Source organism: Lepidochelys kempii, chromosome 3 (assembly GCF_965140285.1).
Source record: "Lepidochelys kempii isolate rLepKem1 chromosome 3, rLepKem1.hap1, whole genome shotgun sequence".
In the NCBI taxonomy this organism is placed as follows: domain Eukaryota; kingdom Metazoa; phylum Chordata; order Testudines; family Cheloniidae; genus Lepidochelys; species Lepidochelys kempii.
The window spans coordinates 57,665,030-57,681,252 of record NC_136382.1 but is presented as its reverse complement, the minus strand read 5'-3'; the positions used below and the strand labels follow the sequence as shown (position 1 = coordinate 57,681,252).

The 16,223-nt window shown below is 41.5% G+C and overlaps 1 long non-coding RNA gene across 6 annotated transcripts in view; it reads left to right on the top strand.

The window, feature by feature from the left end:
• Nucleotides 1-4,162: 4,162 nt before the first annotated feature.
• The window catches only part of LOC140908700 (uncharacterized), a 51,394-nt gene continuing 39,333 nt past the window's right edge, over nt 4,163-16,223 (top strand). For 5 of the 6 annotated variants that reach the window (XR_012157965.2, XR_012157961.2, XR_012157964.2 and 2 more), the window contains exons 1-3: nt 4,695-5,417; nt 15,394-15,562; nt 16,055-16,156. This is a non-coding gene — a long non-coding RNA (uncharacterized LOC140908700). Of the gene's footprint in view, nt 4,529-4,694; nt 5,418-15,393; nt 15,563-16,054; nt 16,157-16,223 lie in introns of those variants that run through there. The other variant, XR_012157966.2, reaches the window with a different exon arrangement.

Here is a 16,223-nt window from a genome sequence, read left to right as displayed (position 1 = left end):
GCTGCCCCTGGAACGCCCCTGCCACTTGTGGCAGGGTTCCCTGCAGCTCCCAGCCGCTGCAAGGGGTAGCGTGGGGACCCCCAAGCTTCACAGCGGCAGGGGAACTCCCGAGCTCCCAGCTGCCACGGGTCCCCGAGCTGAGGGTGGTGGGATACCCTGCAGCTCCCGGTTGATATGGGAGCCAGGGACACCCAATGGCTCCCTGCCCCCATGGGCAGTGGGGGACCTTTGGAGCTGCAGGCAGCAGGGGCACCCCGCAGTCCCCAGCTGCTGCAGGTGGCTCCTAGCCCCTGCACAGCTGCCCTGCTTCAGGCAGTGTGGGGATCCGCAGATCCCCATTTTGACCCAGATATTTTTAGTAGAAGTCAGAGACAGGTCATGGCTTCCATGAATTTTTCTGTTTTTGCCCATGACCTGTCCCTGGGACTTCTACTAAAAATATCTGGGACAAAATCTTAGCCTTAACCATGAGGTCTAACTGGACTCACAAGGTGGGTAGAGATTGTTTTGTGACTGGACCTCAACAATTCAAATTTGAACTGTGGGATGACCATACTCCTGACCTACTGACTAGGTTTTGTTCATTTGTGTGGGGGACAGGGACACGACAGGGTGTTTCTTTTGCTTCCTGTATCCCTTTTCCCCAAAATAAACAGTATTTGTGATTCCATATTCCCAAAGACTCCTTAGGGATGGTGGGGATGGAGCACCTTCAAAAGTGACCAGGGAAATTAATGTTTAGTTTCCCTGGCCTAGAAGGATTACAACTCGGGGTAAGGGCGGTTCAAGACATCATTTGATTTACTTTAGAAAAGGACCCTGAGACAGACTGAACCCAGCCCTCGTTGCTGCTTTTGGCATCTGGCAAAAGGGTTACATCAGGGATTCTCAAACTGGGGGTCATGACCCCTCAGGAGGTCACAAGGTTATTACATGGGGGTTCACGAGCTGTCAGCCTCCACCCCAAACACCTCTTCACCTCCAGCATTTATAATAGTGTTAAATATATAAAAAAAGTGTTTTTAATTTATAAGTGGGGTGGGTCAAACTCAGAGTCTTGCTGTGTGAAAAGGGGTCACCAGTACAAAAGTTTGAGAACCACTGGGTTATATTAAGTTACCAGTGACTTTAAATTAAGCACACAAATAAGTTCAGAGCTGGTTAACGCATAGAGCAGTAGAAATGAGAGGTGCAAAAGCTGGCATAACTGCTGGGGAGGTGTTCAATATGGTGAAAGCAAACTTAGCAGGATGCTGGCAGAAAGGCTGAAGGGGCATGTCTTCAATGCAGGGAGTGCAGGAAATGTGGTCAGCTAGGATGCATTTGATGATGGTATGAGAACATAAGAATACAGGAACTCACATACTGGATCAGATCCAAGATTGGGGCAAAGAAATCATTTAGCTTTTCAGAAATGTTATCTTCCTTAATTGCTCCTTTTAAATTCTATAGTGATCCACCGACTCTTCTGCAGACTTCTGTTTCTAATATACTTAAGAATTTCTTGCTGTCTTCCTAAACCTTTAGCTATTTGCTCTTTGAAATCCATCTTAGCCCTCCTTATTTCTCTCTTACATGTTGCCTGTTTATTGCCCCTGTTTCTTGACCTCACCAGGGTTAGATTTCTAAACTGAAGGAGCTCTCTTTGGCTTACGTAACCTTTCAACCCCTGCCATTTAGCCATACTGATTTACTTATTGCCTTCCTGGTTTCCTTCTTCTTGTGAGGTATACGTGCCTTTTGAGACTCTATCATTGTTGGCTTAAGTAGTATCCCTGCTATGCTTTCCTTTACTTTTGAATTTAGAACTATTTTGACTCATCTCTTCATTTTATTGAACTCTCCCTTTCTAAAGTTCTGTGTCACTTTTTATAACTCACCACCATATGAACATACTTATAGTCCTATTGGCTACTCTCCCAGTGATTATGTTGAAGTCTGGGATAACTCATAGGAAATAGTAATACAAACCCAAAAAGTAACAAATTATAGGTTTAACAAGCTCACTGACCACACACACATGCACACACACATACTGTTTAATTGTTTGTGTTAAGTTTCAGAATCAATGCTTTGCCAGCTTGGTTTTAAAACAGCATATTTTCTGTTTTGATTTATACTGAAATAGTTAATTTAAATTTGTATTTTCATCTAACAAGTCTTCAGTAATTACCATATTTTCCATTATTTATAAGTAAGTCTTTATGTGGAAGCTAGTAGCTGAAAGCCTGTGCAACAGGCAGTTGGGTCACGAAATCCATTTGTGCAGTCTTCCTCATACAACCAATTAAGTTGTTGCCTGTAAATTACCTGTAGAGTAAGGATGGTGATTGGTTGAGTTACTGCTGACAGATATCACAATAGTCTAGGACTCTCGGCATGCCTTACTGTAGTTGTACACCACCCAGGTGTAAGTTGTAAAGTCAAACTGATTGAAAGCTTAAAAATTGAGAGTTTAAAAAATGATTGAACCTGGTGATATTCTGAACAAAGAGAACTCTCATCCATGTTTGTAGCTTCTTCTATCACTTCACAGTGATTCAACAGACATTTTAGGCTTCAGCATAATATACAGAGTGATGTTCCAGGAATATTATATAGATTATCATGCAGTCCAATCAATGACTCCCATAGGATTGCTCACAACATGTAAATCTCTGCAGGCTTGGGACCAAGGTTTATTATCAGGTTGATCCAAAACCATTTGTGTCACAAAACCATAATTACCAAGTAGATATAAAGTAAATTTAATGTATTTTCTAAGAAATATAAAAACTATAAAGTAGAATGAAAAGCATGTAATGAATCTGCTGGCTTGTTACTAGGTACCACTGGCTGACCTGGAGGGGAAAGCTCTAGTCAGTGGAGGCTACTGTTACCTGTTCAACATCCAGCTAGTACAGACAGAAATCTATAATTCATAGAGTACCAAAAAAGGAAGTAACATCCTGAGACCAGTGGGGACCTGATTCAGGAAAGAGCCAGAGGCTGAGTGGAAACAGGAGCACCAGGTCAGAAGTAGCAGCCTGAGAACTGGCTATGGGGGAAGGCAAGGCAGCAAGGAGCTTAAGAGCTTGGTCTGAAAAGCTAAAAGTCCGGCAAAAACCCATGGTGTTAGCCCAGTAGTGGCCATAGCAGGAAGATACAAGGCAGTGGCCAGAAGGCAGGAAAATGGTGTAGAGGAATCCCAGAAATATTCTTATCTGTCTTTGTACTCCTGTACCATGCTGCGCTTAGTGGATAAAGTTAGGAACTTAGTTTGATCTTTACTGTAATTGTTGGAGTTCTACCGTGGCTACTTGCATTTTCTGTTTTTGCCAATCCTACAGTTTTTTGGTTATTTTTTTTAGTGTTACTTATTTGAAACATGAGTATTTTATGGGAACCCTTGCCAATGACTACAGTTTATACAATACAGTGCATGGAGGACTCACAGAGCTAGTCTCCAAATTTATAGTACAATGAGCATTTGGAAGGGACTCCCATCACAGCATATCCTGCAATAAGGTTGTCAATTGTTTTCTGCAAGTTGGCTGTATAATTTTCTTTGTGAAAGCTTAATCACAGTTTCCATTATCAGTAACTTCTGCAAATTTGTTAGATGAAAATAAAAATTTGAGATGAACCATTTCAAAAAACAAAAATAGTAGATTTTTTTACACAGAATTAGAAAACTTGATTTTGAATTTTAACAAAACACAATGCTAAAGATGTCAGGGCTTTTTAATTGTTTCTTCATTTTCTGCAAAGTTCAGTTACTTGTTTTTTGTGAGATAACACCATATAAATCAAATCAGAATCTCTTAATAAAGAATTTATACATAATGCATTTTTAGTACAACTCCTTACCGAAGTGGCTGTTACATTTCGGGAAAGTTGCTTTACAACCCCACCACCACTGTCCCTCTATGCAGAAAGGTTTGCAAACCGACAGCTTACTGCGAATGCCTTGGTCTACTTCCTCCCAGCTGTTCTGCACATCTGGCCACAGCTGGTTTATTTCAGAATGGAGCTGTGTGGGGGCGGATCTGCAGCCTCCTCTCTCCCTTCTATTGGCTCATCCTAATGGGACTCTCCGGGCTTGCTGGCATTTCATTGGCTTGTCTTGCCCCCTTCCCCGTGAGCTAATTGGAGGAGTCAGGATGGAGGGGACGGAATCCCCTTTGGTTTATTGGGAGTGGGGGAGCGGAGTCATGCCCAGTCACCTGCGGCTCGGGCAGCTGTTATGTCTCCGGCGGCTCACCCCCGCCTCTCGCTGCTGCTGGGGGCTCCGCTGAGGGGAGCTGGAGCTGGAGCTGCCAGGCCCGCCGCTGTCGGGGGAAATGGCCAAAGCGACACACACAAAGAACATGGCGAGGGAAGGAGGAGTCTGAGCCGACGGCAGCTGCGCTCGCCCGCCCGCCCGCCCGAAGGACGCTCCGGGGAGGGAGGACAATGCCCAGCCCCCTCTGGCCCAGCTGCCGCCCGGCTCCCGAGGGAGGGGGCTGTTTTCCCAGGGCTGGGCGCCTCCTCCCCACCCCTGGTCCGGGTAAGTGGCTCCCACTCCTGTCCCCTCTCCTTCCCGAGGGGGCGGGGCTGAGCCGCAGTGCGCCCCACAGCCGAGCAGCCCCCCTGTCTACGGGAACTTTGCTGGAGCCGGGAACTTCGCTGGGAGCTTGGGCTGCAGCCCGTCGGGAGCTGGCCCAGGTAGGGAGAGGGGGCGCTGCTCGCTCCTCTGGACCAGCCCTGGGCGTGCCGCTGCTCTGGGCGGCGGGGGAGGGCGGGCAGGCGCGCCCCGGACCTGCCCTGGCCGGGAGCAGGCACCAGTCCCGCCAGCCCGCGCTGGGACTCGCCCTGAGAGGCGTTTCCCGGGGACGGCGGCCTCGTCCCCCGCCCGGCCGCCCTTGGCCGGTGCTCTCCCACCTGAGGCGGGCGCGGGCGGCTCTGGCCGTCTGAGCTCCGCTTGGGTGACCGGCTTCCCTCGGGGAGGGGGCAGCGGAGCCGCCGCTGCAGCCGGAGAAGCAGCCGCGGCGCCTGGGAACTTTTCTGCAGGGCGTTTGCAACTTGTCTGAAATGCGGCTGGGGCGAGTGGGCGCCTCTGATCCCCCTCTCGGGTCTGGACTGCCGGTGGCCCGGGCTGCTTCCCTGCCTGCCCCTTCTCTGCCGGGCAGAGCAGCGGGGGCGAACTCCAGAGGTGACCCCAGAGGTAGGAGCAACCTGTCTGCTGGGTCTCATCTGTTGTGGTTTGGTTCCAGCCTGCCCCGCGCTGTAACACTACTCGCAAGTGCTGCTGAACAGGACGCCGCTGGAGTGAGATCTGCAGGTGCAGCGACTGGTACTTCAACCCACCCTCGCCTGCTTTTTGCCCCCAGCTCTGGTTTACTCTGCACTGCATACAGGAGTTTTCTGTTTTCTGGCAGGAACAAAAACGGGAGCAGGTAGAAAGAAATTACGTGTAGCAACTATATTTTGAACTCCAATGTCCTTTGATGCCTGACCCATAGACATTACTATATCCTTATACTTAGCTGAAAGTGTCTGAGTTTAAGGAAGGCTTGAAAACAATTTGAAGAGCTGCTTTAAATGATTGTGTAATTTCAGTCTTAAGGATAGCTGATATCTGCATACTTGTGTTTTGTAACTTTAATTATGTCTAGTATTTATCTGCGTTAAACATAGCTTTACTAAAATATGACCAAACTTAAAATCATCTGTGACTTTGATCCTCTGAGGTACCATAGTAACATATTCTTAACAGATGTTAGTTTGTGTAGATAACCATCCAGAGGAAAAATAATCTAACCATGCCTCATTTAAAATAATTAAAAGTTAAATTATTTTTTTAAAAATAATTTATGGGAGTGGGCATGCACAGGCAACATCAGTGTGCAAAAAAACCCTCAAGATAAACTACATCAGATCTACAAAAAGAAAAGGAGGACTTGTGGCACCTTAGAGACTAACCAATTTATTTGAGCATAAGCTTTCCTGAGCTACAGTTCACTTCATCGAATGCATACAGTCTGATGAAGTGAGCTGTAGCTCAGGAAAGCTTATGCTCAAATAAATTGGTTAGTCTTTAAGGTGCCACAAGTCGTCCTCTTCTTTTTGCGGACACAGACTAACACGGCTGCTCCTCTGAATACATCAGATCTCTAACTCTGGAAAGTATTTTCTTACATTTTCAAAGTAATTCTACTTGTATACATTTACTTCAAAGTTTAATACTGCTGTCATGTGATTGTTGACCATGTAAACTAATCTTGACTGTTCTCAAACCCTCTGGAGTGTTTTCTTTTTTTGTCAGATTAGTATGTGCAGCAACATCCTTTCTTCAAATCCATTATTTATGTTAGGAATTAAAACGTGCCTGTGGAGGAATGTGTAATGCATCATTATGTAGTTCTATCAAGTGCCGTTACAGAAAACTGTATCCCTTTTTAATTACAGAAAAAGTGACTCTGCACTGTCTCCCTCTGTTGTCCCCTCATTCACCCATAAAAATCTTTTAATTTATATATTTATCTTTTATTTTAACTGTATTTTGAAAGTCTTGCTGATGAAAACTGGTATTGATATGATTGTTTTTGCGACAGTAGTTTCCTGAGACTAATCAGGGTTTGTCCCCCATTGTGCTAGGCCTTGTACGAATAGATAAAGGCCTACAATTTCAAAAATGACCAGTGATTTTGGGTATCCAATTTGAGATGCCATTAGGTGCCTGATTTTCAGAAAGCGTTGAACACCGATCCACTGAAAATCCAGCTTTAAGATGTTCCCAGAATCTCTAGCCACTAAAAACTTACCTATGAAGATAAGTGACAGTGAAGAGGCAAAATAAAATACATATGTGATCTTTTTAAAATCATTATTTATTATTGTGGTCACAGTCTCTTTTTCCAAACTTGTGACAGAGTTATGTTCTTCAAAAGTTACAGCCACCTAACGTACTAGTTGTGTTCTCAGAAGGCCTCTTCGTTCTAATGTTGTAATTTACTAGGCTTTCATCCTGTGAAACAAACTGTTTTTTCTCCTTGAGGATTAGAAAGAAATGAAAAAAGGGTGTCTCAGTGTACTTGATTAAACTAATAAAAGACAGACAGTTTAGTCGTATTAAAGCCAACAACATAACTTATTTTCTGTAGATTAATTAGTATTTATCTATCCTATATGTGCATACATAAATTTAGGTTGTGTAGAATTTAAATGTAAAGATGACATTACTGATTTAGAGGGTGCCATTACACATTGACCAAATTTAAGAAGAATCTCTCTCTAAAATTTGTTGACATTTAATTGACCTTTTAAAGTTCATTCTGTTAATCATACTCAAAGCGCTGAAGCTATGGTTGACTGCTCTCGTGTTCTTACATTCAGTCGTGCTCAGCATATAAATTCTACAGCATAATTGCTACTTATTGAGTAAGAGTTTCTTTTCTTCTCTGAAAATGAAAAAGTTTTACTTTGCCTCAGGCTGGATACTTGTTGTAGAGTTTTGAATCAAAATTCTTTCATGTCATTAATTGTTGTGTAGGGTGTGGCCTCTAGTTAGAGAGTAATGGAAATTCTTGTCTCCTTAAACTGCATTTTTTCTCTTTCCTGAAGCATTTTCAAATAGGGAAAGGTAACCTTGAAAGGTTTGAAGGTTATATTTGTCTAGCACAAATTTAAATGCAGGGTTTCAATATTTGCTGTATAAACCTTCACGTTAGCGTCTTTTTAAAGTAAAATCTAGTTGTCTTAATAATAAAATTCTGAATATAAAAGGTTGGTTTTGAAAAAACTTAGATCTAAATGCTAATAGTAGTATATGTGAGATAAAACTCTTACTACTGCATTATGGCTCTTAGTCACAGGACTGTTTTTAACCAAAAATTGTACAGATACTCAAAATAGCAATATTACTGAGAAGCTGCTAGTAAGGGATCTAATTGAGGATTAATTTCTATTATATCTATGTTCTAAAGGCCAGATTTGTAACCGAGGTAATATCTCCTGCTGTATGTCTTAGCGTTTCTGGGATTTTTGTGTAGTTTGTAGATTAGAGCTAAATTTTCTTTTCTTGTGTTCTTGCGTATCCAGTTTTACAAGTAATCTTTCTTTATGGTAAGAAAAGCATTAACCATGTAAATGCAGACAGTGAAATCTAATACCTGTCGTTCCTAATATCAATAGCCCTTCATCTCTGGGACACTACCATTGAAAATTAATTGATTAATTCAATGTAAGACTGTACTTAAAAAGATTGGGCTCCAAAAGAGAGTGGTGATTGTATGGATTTCTAAACTATTTTCTTGATGCTGAAAAAAGGAAAACCCAGAACACTTGATCCTGAATAGGCTGTGTACATTGCAAAATCAGAAATTGGTTTTTCAGGCTCGTTCTTAAGTTTCAATCTTGCTACTGCATGGGTGCAGGCAGACCCCTGAATACTTCACTCTGTGCAGGGACTCTCGGTGGGAAAGAGGATCAACACACACACAAGATTTATTTTAAAAAAATACCTTACAGATCAGAAAGTTCTGATAGGTAATTAATTTACCACATCACTAGTGATCTAGGTGAAACACTAAAATAAAACTATAGTGTGTCTGTATTTTGGTGAAGTTGATGAAATAAATTGACAAAAACCCCAAGTAACTTAGTTTAATCATGTTGGTGTCTATGGAAGGATGAGCTAAAATTCTCTGTACTCCATAACTGATATACTTTCGTTTTGTAGTACTCCTGGATTATACAAATGCAGCTAAGGAGGATGATCCTACAGTCCTCACCGTGAGGCTGATGTGAGCTTTGCCAGAATAAGGACTGGCAAAACTAATATAAATTTCACTGAAGTATGTAAGGTTGTATAACTGGAGTAAAGTCCTATTTCTCAGGAGGGCCTCCTGTTGAATGAATAGTTTAAAAATAATTCCTAACACTTCATGCTCTGCCTGAGTTAAAAAGTTTCTAGTACAAGATGGAAAATGGCAAAATGTACCACATTTTCCTGTGCCTGAGGATAGTATTCTTTCCATGCAAGCAGCAGGAGACTTGCAAGATATGCAAGTGATAAAATCATGACTGACAGGTATTTCCTCAAAATAGAAGTGAATATATCTTAGTGCCCTGTTCGGTTTTTTTTTTAACCAAAACACCAGTCAGACCTATGTTGATTGTGTGTCTAACACAAATCTTTTAAAATCATTTGCTATCAAAGCCTCTGACTGCTATTGTTGGGAGATAATATTGTGGGGTGATTTTGTGAGCTACCTTTTAGGAATTAGGTGAAACTAACAAACTCCTCTTTCTAGAATTCACACCCCGGTAATCCTGACTGCAGGGCTGTGCGGACAAGCCCTTAATGAAGAAAACCCTCTATAAATTACTTACCAGTATATATTAACTAACAGTTACATTAGAAAAAGGTTTCATTGTTTTTTTAAATGGTACTAATTTTTTGCATTTAGAACGCCCTTTCAACCAAGGATCTGGAAGCACTCTTACCAAGTGAGCATTATTGATTTGGACTCAGGAAACTTGGGTTCAATTCTTGATTCAGCCACAGATTTCTTCTGTAACCTAGGAGAAGTCTCACTTAACCCAGTGGTTCTCAACCTTTCCAGACTACTGTACCCCTTTCACGAGTCTGATTTGTCTTGTGTACCCCAAGTTTCACCTCACTTAAAAACTACTTGCTAACAAAATCAGATATAAAACTATAAAAGTGTCACAGCACACTACTACTGAAAAATTACTTTCTCATTTTGTCTGTATGAAATTTTTAAGTTGATGTACATCATGGAAGACCTTTGTGTACCCTGGTGGAGAACCACTGACTTAACCTACCCTGTACCTCAGTTTCATGTCTGTAAAATGGAGATGATACTTCACTACACCACTGCAGTGTTTCGAGGACAAATCCATTAATAACATCAGGTACTCAGATACTACTATGATGAGGGCCATATATAAATTGTAAGCCCTTTGGGGAAGGGAACAGGGTCAAGGTTTTCAAAGCCAACTAGTACACTCCACCACACAACACACAATTTCAAAGTGAGGACAAATCCCTTAGTTAGCTTTGGAAATCTCCACATTTCTTATGCATTTGTACAGCATTTAGAGCTCAAAGGGCCCCTTTTGTATTGTTATATTAACTCACTGGCAAAGTCAGGAAAAGAAGGAGTCTGTTGACCCTGCCTTTCCCAGCTCTAATCATTGAGCCATTGTTCTGCCATTCAACAACAACACAGTTCTTATGTCATCCTTCATAATTCTTTATCACGTTACTACAATAGATCTAAAATGTATAGTAGTTGTTCTTTAGAGTTTACACTGGGCTTTCAGAGAGTAGGAAGAAAATATCTGAAATATTAAGAGGATACTTTAAGTGCTGTGTCTGCAAGTTATAACCAGTGGGGGAAGGGCTGGAGTAAGAAGAGAGGAAATAAACCAGATAATTCTGACCTCCAGTGACTGGATAAGAACATGACATTTAAAAAAATGAAGGCTCACTTGACCTTTTTACTCACCCCTTCCTGGTTTAAAATTCCAATGTGTCGGTACTGGGGGAAATGTGAGAATTGCATACTAACTAGTGCACAGAGGGCAAGTTAGGCCACTTAAATAAGACATAGTTAGGGCTATTTAAATAGCTAAACCCCTTTTCCTAAGATAGTTGGTCTAGTAGGGATCTTTTAACTGGTGCTTTTTTTTCTTTAAACATATAACTTTTTGACTCAGTTACATTTTCCTCTACTTCTAGAAAAGCTATAAGAAGTAACTCTTTAATCAGTAATTGCACTGGAGGTAATAGGAACTTTAAAGGTATAACATTAACAGGATTTCAGGTCCATGACCCAGGCAATAAATGTCAACACTTTGTCCCCTGGGTCACGGTATTTAATTACCAACCACAGGAACATACAGGCGTTAACTGGCTTTTAGGTGTACTTCTCTTCACCCTGCTCGCCTCAATGCAATATTGATACCCAGGAACAGGGAATCCTTCATAAAGCAACTGAGAGCTAGAATTCAAGCAGGTTTGGCTTGCAGTGAATACCCCACTCTATATTTGATGACAATTAGAGTTCATTTACTATGACTTGTGCTTCTTTAAGAACAAGAATGTTCCCATATTTTAGCTATGCACTTCCTTATAAACAAGCCTCTTATAAAACCACTTTATTATGTGGTTTTATTGATTATAGTTTGTGCAGAACACCCAGAAAATAGTTGAATTGCTTTGTCAGTGCAATGCCCAAGATTTCCTGTTGTGTGGCACAAACTGGTACATAAATACGATGGGTGTGAAGTTAGCAACCAGCTAATACATTGCACTACTTTTTAGTGAGAAAAGTTGGACTAAAAGCATTAGTTCAAAATCTTGCTCTTACAAAAATGCTATGGGATCTGTGAAATCCCCACAGATCTCTGCTTGTTAAGATCTTGACTAAAAAGATCTCTGTACAGTAATAGAGTGGAAGTCAGCTTATCAATATCTAATCATTTGAGACTAACTAGACCCTGCCGTGATTTGAGCTAATTGTTCCTAGGTGTCTAGGCATTCCTGCTCTCTGTTTCTGCACAGGAAGAGTGGCAATGGAGAGGCAAAGGTGCTTTACACCACTTTGTGTTCTCTCTCTTCATGGGGAAGCCAGGGGCCTGCCTGATGCAAATTTAGAGCTGTCTCCAGGCAGTGGGAAGCCAAAACTAGTTAAAGCACGGGGCACTCTGCAGTTGCCCACTCCCTGCCCTGGAATGCTACTATGTGGGGGCTGACATCATTGTGGCAGCTTTATGCCATCTAGGGAGGCTGTCCTTCATTGAGTACACCTAGAGGCTACCTTTTGCCTCATTAAAGGCTCTTATCTTATGTGCTCATATGGCCCCCATTACAGGAGTATCTGAGCACTTCACAATCTGTAATATATTTATCCTCCCAACAACCCTGTGAGGTAGGGATGTACTATCCCTAGTTTGAAGATATGCTTCTGTGCTTCGCTTCTTTCCCCAAGTGACTTGCCCGTGGTCACATGGAAAGTCTAGTGGAGCAATGACTTGCATGAGCGTCTCCCCAACCATAAATTAGCGCTCTAGCCCACTAGACCTTTTTCTCTGGTAGAGTGGTGTAAAGGAGTCTTAGGCCTCAGTTTTCTTCTACAGAGGTATGTCAATATTTAACCATACCTAGGGCTTGAAATAGTCACCTAACACATACCTACCAGAGTGAAAACTATCTGTGCCCAATCCTTGAAATTTAAAAGACTAAAACAATTTTGTACCGTTCATGTGTTCTGTAGTGAACTGTAGACGTAAATCAAATTTATTATTTAATGTTAACTTACTGATAGGACTGATCAAACAGCAGAAAAAAAAATTATTGAATATATTCAGTGAATTCCATCTATATTCATCTAATGTATTTTCTGTATAGCGTTTGCTCACCTGGAGCTGGCTGTGTTTTACAAAAGGTGTTTGTTATTATTCACTGAATACTGGTGAAATTTGTAAAATATATTTGAGTGTTATTTAACAGGTCATATTTGCTACATTTTTCTTGCTTTTGTTGTATGTTCACAGTGGATCATCATGAGCGCTCTTGTTTCTCCCTTTTCTTCTTTCCTTCTATCACCTTTTTAATTCTTTGTCCCTATACTGTGTTTTCTCTACTGTCATCTTCTCCTAAAAACTCTCCCCCCCCCCACCTTCCCTTGCTCCCATATTTTTCTGTTCTAACTTATCCCATCGGTTCTTCCCTCATATATTTATCCAGGCACCTGTAGGACCTGGACATGCTTACCTGACCCTAATAACCAGAGAAAAAATTTACTGGCCAGAAATGGCAATGAAAGAGCAGGTGTTCTACTCCCTAGGGACAAATTCCTATATAGGAGGGAGTTGGGATTCTTCTGACTACAGATCTTGAACTCCCCTTGGGTGGCTCCATCTTTTGTATGAAACTCGTGCTAGTAGGTGTCTGTAACTTGATGTAGCTCTCTCTGCCTCTTCTCTGGCTTTCAGAAGAAATAAGCAATATTCCAGCTGACCCCAGCCCCAGTTTCCCTGCTCCCTTCTCAGTGGTTTCAACAGTTGTTGGGGCTTCTCTGTTACTTTCCCCCTTCCCCAGGTTCCTGGTTAGAGCTGGTCAGGAATTTTTGGATGAAACTTTTTACTGTAGAAAAATGCCAGTTCATTGAAGCAAAACCTTTTCATGGGAAGATTAAGGTTTTTTTGGTCAAAACCAAATTTTTTTGATACTTGAAATGTAAACATTTTTTTGGTTAGGAATGACTTCATTTTTTTTTGTTTTTACACTGTTGTGTAACTTAAATTTTGAAACAAAAGTTTAAAATCAAAACATGTTTTGAAATTCACAATGTTTCATTTGATCTGATCCAATTTTTTTTTAATTGGCTTTTCAGTGTGTGAAAATTTGAAATTTCAGCTCTTCATCTGATAGGGGATGGTAAAACTTTTTGAAATTGTGCAAACTGTTTCCTGCCCAGCTGTACTCATAGTTGCTGCAATAGAGGCATGTATCTTTGCCACTCTTACCTGCCTCAAGTGTCAGTTTTTTGGATCTGCCTCCTCTTGTGGCTGCTCCAGGCTGTCTCAGACAGCAGTAGAATGAAATTGATTTGATTCTTGTCACTTTAAATGCTGCTCACAGGAATCTGGAAAAACAACTCTGAAAATATAGTGGTTGGTTTTCACTCACTTCAGCCAGGGACAGCTCTGAGCAGTAGGAGAAGCCCTGGAACTACCTGTCTGCAGGCTTAGTAATAAAGAATTTCATTAATTTATCCCAGATTTGCATTTAGAAGGCTTTATTCTCAATCTTAAGGGCTAGAAACTTAATTTTTCAAAAATCAAAGTTTAGTTTCTGCAGAAAATGACATTGGGAAAGCTGTCTATTTGCTGTGGGCCAGTGGGGTTTTTTTCAGCCCTGACTGTGCTTCTCAACTGTCTGAAGCCCAAATGTGGGATGCTGTGGGCTGAAGACACAAAAGGAGGGATGTAAGAAAAGTAGAAAGGAAAGCTTAAAATGAAGTGAGCTCAATTCTCAAAGATATTTTCTGTAATTTCAGTATCATAGTTAGTGCTTCTGATGTAAATAATTTACATTAATGAAATTAGGTTAATGTGGAAAAAGAAATAAACTTAATCTAGTGTATATACTCGTTCATAAGCCGAATATTTTAGGTAAAAAAGTGATGCATCAAAGAGCGGGGGTTGGCTTATAAACGGGTCTAAACCAAAATTTGATGATTTTTTTGAACTCTATGAAATCATTGAATTGAATATTTAATACATTGTAATTTTGTTTACCTGGAGCGTCTACAAGCATGGAGCCCCTCCACTCCCTGTGGCTGCGGTTCGCCGTTCCCAAGCAATGGGAGCTGCAGGAAGTGGCACTGTTGGCTGGGAATGGCGAACCGCGGCCACAGGGAGCTGAGGGGCTCCATGCCTCAGACGCTCCAGGTAAACAAAACATCCCGACCTGGCTTACCCTGACAGGCTGGGAGCCAAAGTTTGCCGACCCATTTATTGATGTCAATACTGCAGCCTTTTAAAGTTGCAATGGCTTTGTTTAGTGGACTAGATTGCCTTGAAAAGAATACCAAAAGAGCAGTGCTGCAGATCTGCATGACATTTGACCCATACATTTCACAAAATATAACGTGCAGAAAATATGTTTACTTGGAGCATCTGCAGTGGCTGGGAATGGCAAACCCCGGCCACTGGGAGCTGAGGGGCTCTGTGCCTGCGAATGCTCCAGGTAAACAAAACATCCTGACCCGCCAGTGGCTTACCCTGATGGGCCGGGAGCCAAAGTTTGCCAACCCCTGAAATATAGGGTCAGCTTATGAAAAGGTCATACAGTTTTTACTATTTTTACCTATCTATCTTGGTGGAGTTGGCTTATAAACGAATGGGTTAACGAACGAGTATATACGGTATATAATCCTGCTGTGCCTGTACTTGTTTCCTCACTGTTTCTCTGTTCAGTTTTAGGCAAGCAAGGGGTGTGTGACTTCCCTGCTTGTGTATGCATATTCACAGTAGCGCTCATCGAGCTAATGCAAGTATAAATAGCAATATAGCTGCTGTACTCTGTTGGCAGCGGTCGAGTTACTAAAACCGGTAGGTATGTACTTGGCACGGCTCTGCCAACAGTGCTGCCAAAGCTACACTGCTGTGGATACTCACACTGGCTTGATGAGAGCTACTGAGAGTACGGTTACACAGACAGGGGACACCTCTAGCTTACAGTGTAGACAGATTTCAAAGCCAAAGACTACAATTTACTGGGGCAGATAGCAAATCTGGGAAACCTGTATCTACCTTTAGTCAATTTACTGAAAAAAGTTTGCAAGGTACTCAATAGTGGCATTTCAGTAATTGTGTTTCTTCTCTTTGTAACAGTTCCACCAGAAGTACTGAAGATAGGAACCAGCTGCTGAGTGTGCAACTTCAGGAATAACCATTTCCCTACTCCAAACTACTAGCCACAGCAACTTGCTATTTCACATTACCACATGAAAATTGCATCCACTTCATTGTGGATACTTCTGTCACAGATCATAGATGCAGAGTGAGTTTACCTGGAAACCTCTTGAGTGGCTAGGAAAACTTTATGTATAAATTTCCTAAAAATATTTTAAGAATTGATAGGTTTTCTTAGCAGGTATTGGCACTAGATCTGTGTGGTATTATCACTTACTTTAGTCTTGTGCCCAATTGGGTCTTGTAAGCTTTCTGAAACGGTCCTAAAACTGTTTCTACACAAGCAGTTAAATCTTTTTCAACACCTGCTGAAGGAGGCCAGGGGAGTCAGTTTCGGACAACCATTATCAGCCAATAAGTCAATTTCCTAATGTAGTGTTCTAAAACATAGAACAGTAAAGTGACACTTGCTCTCCAATCCAACTATTTGACTTCAAACTTGTTTTAATTCACTTCTAGAAAACAATTTTAATGATGGGAGCCAGATGATATGAAATCCTAACTGAGCTTCTGTAATTACAATAATCCATTCAACTAATTTTTGTAAATGTATAATACAGTTCATGTCTTGAATTTCCAGGAATCTTCTCTTAATGGCCATGCAGTGTGGTGTTCCCTGATTGAGTGTGCAGCTTAAATAAATTATAATGGAAGTTGAAATGGGAAGAATTGGACCCAACAAGTAAGTTCCTGGGTTTTTGCTCCCCCCCCAAATATTTCCACATGGAGATTATTGTTTTAAGACTTGT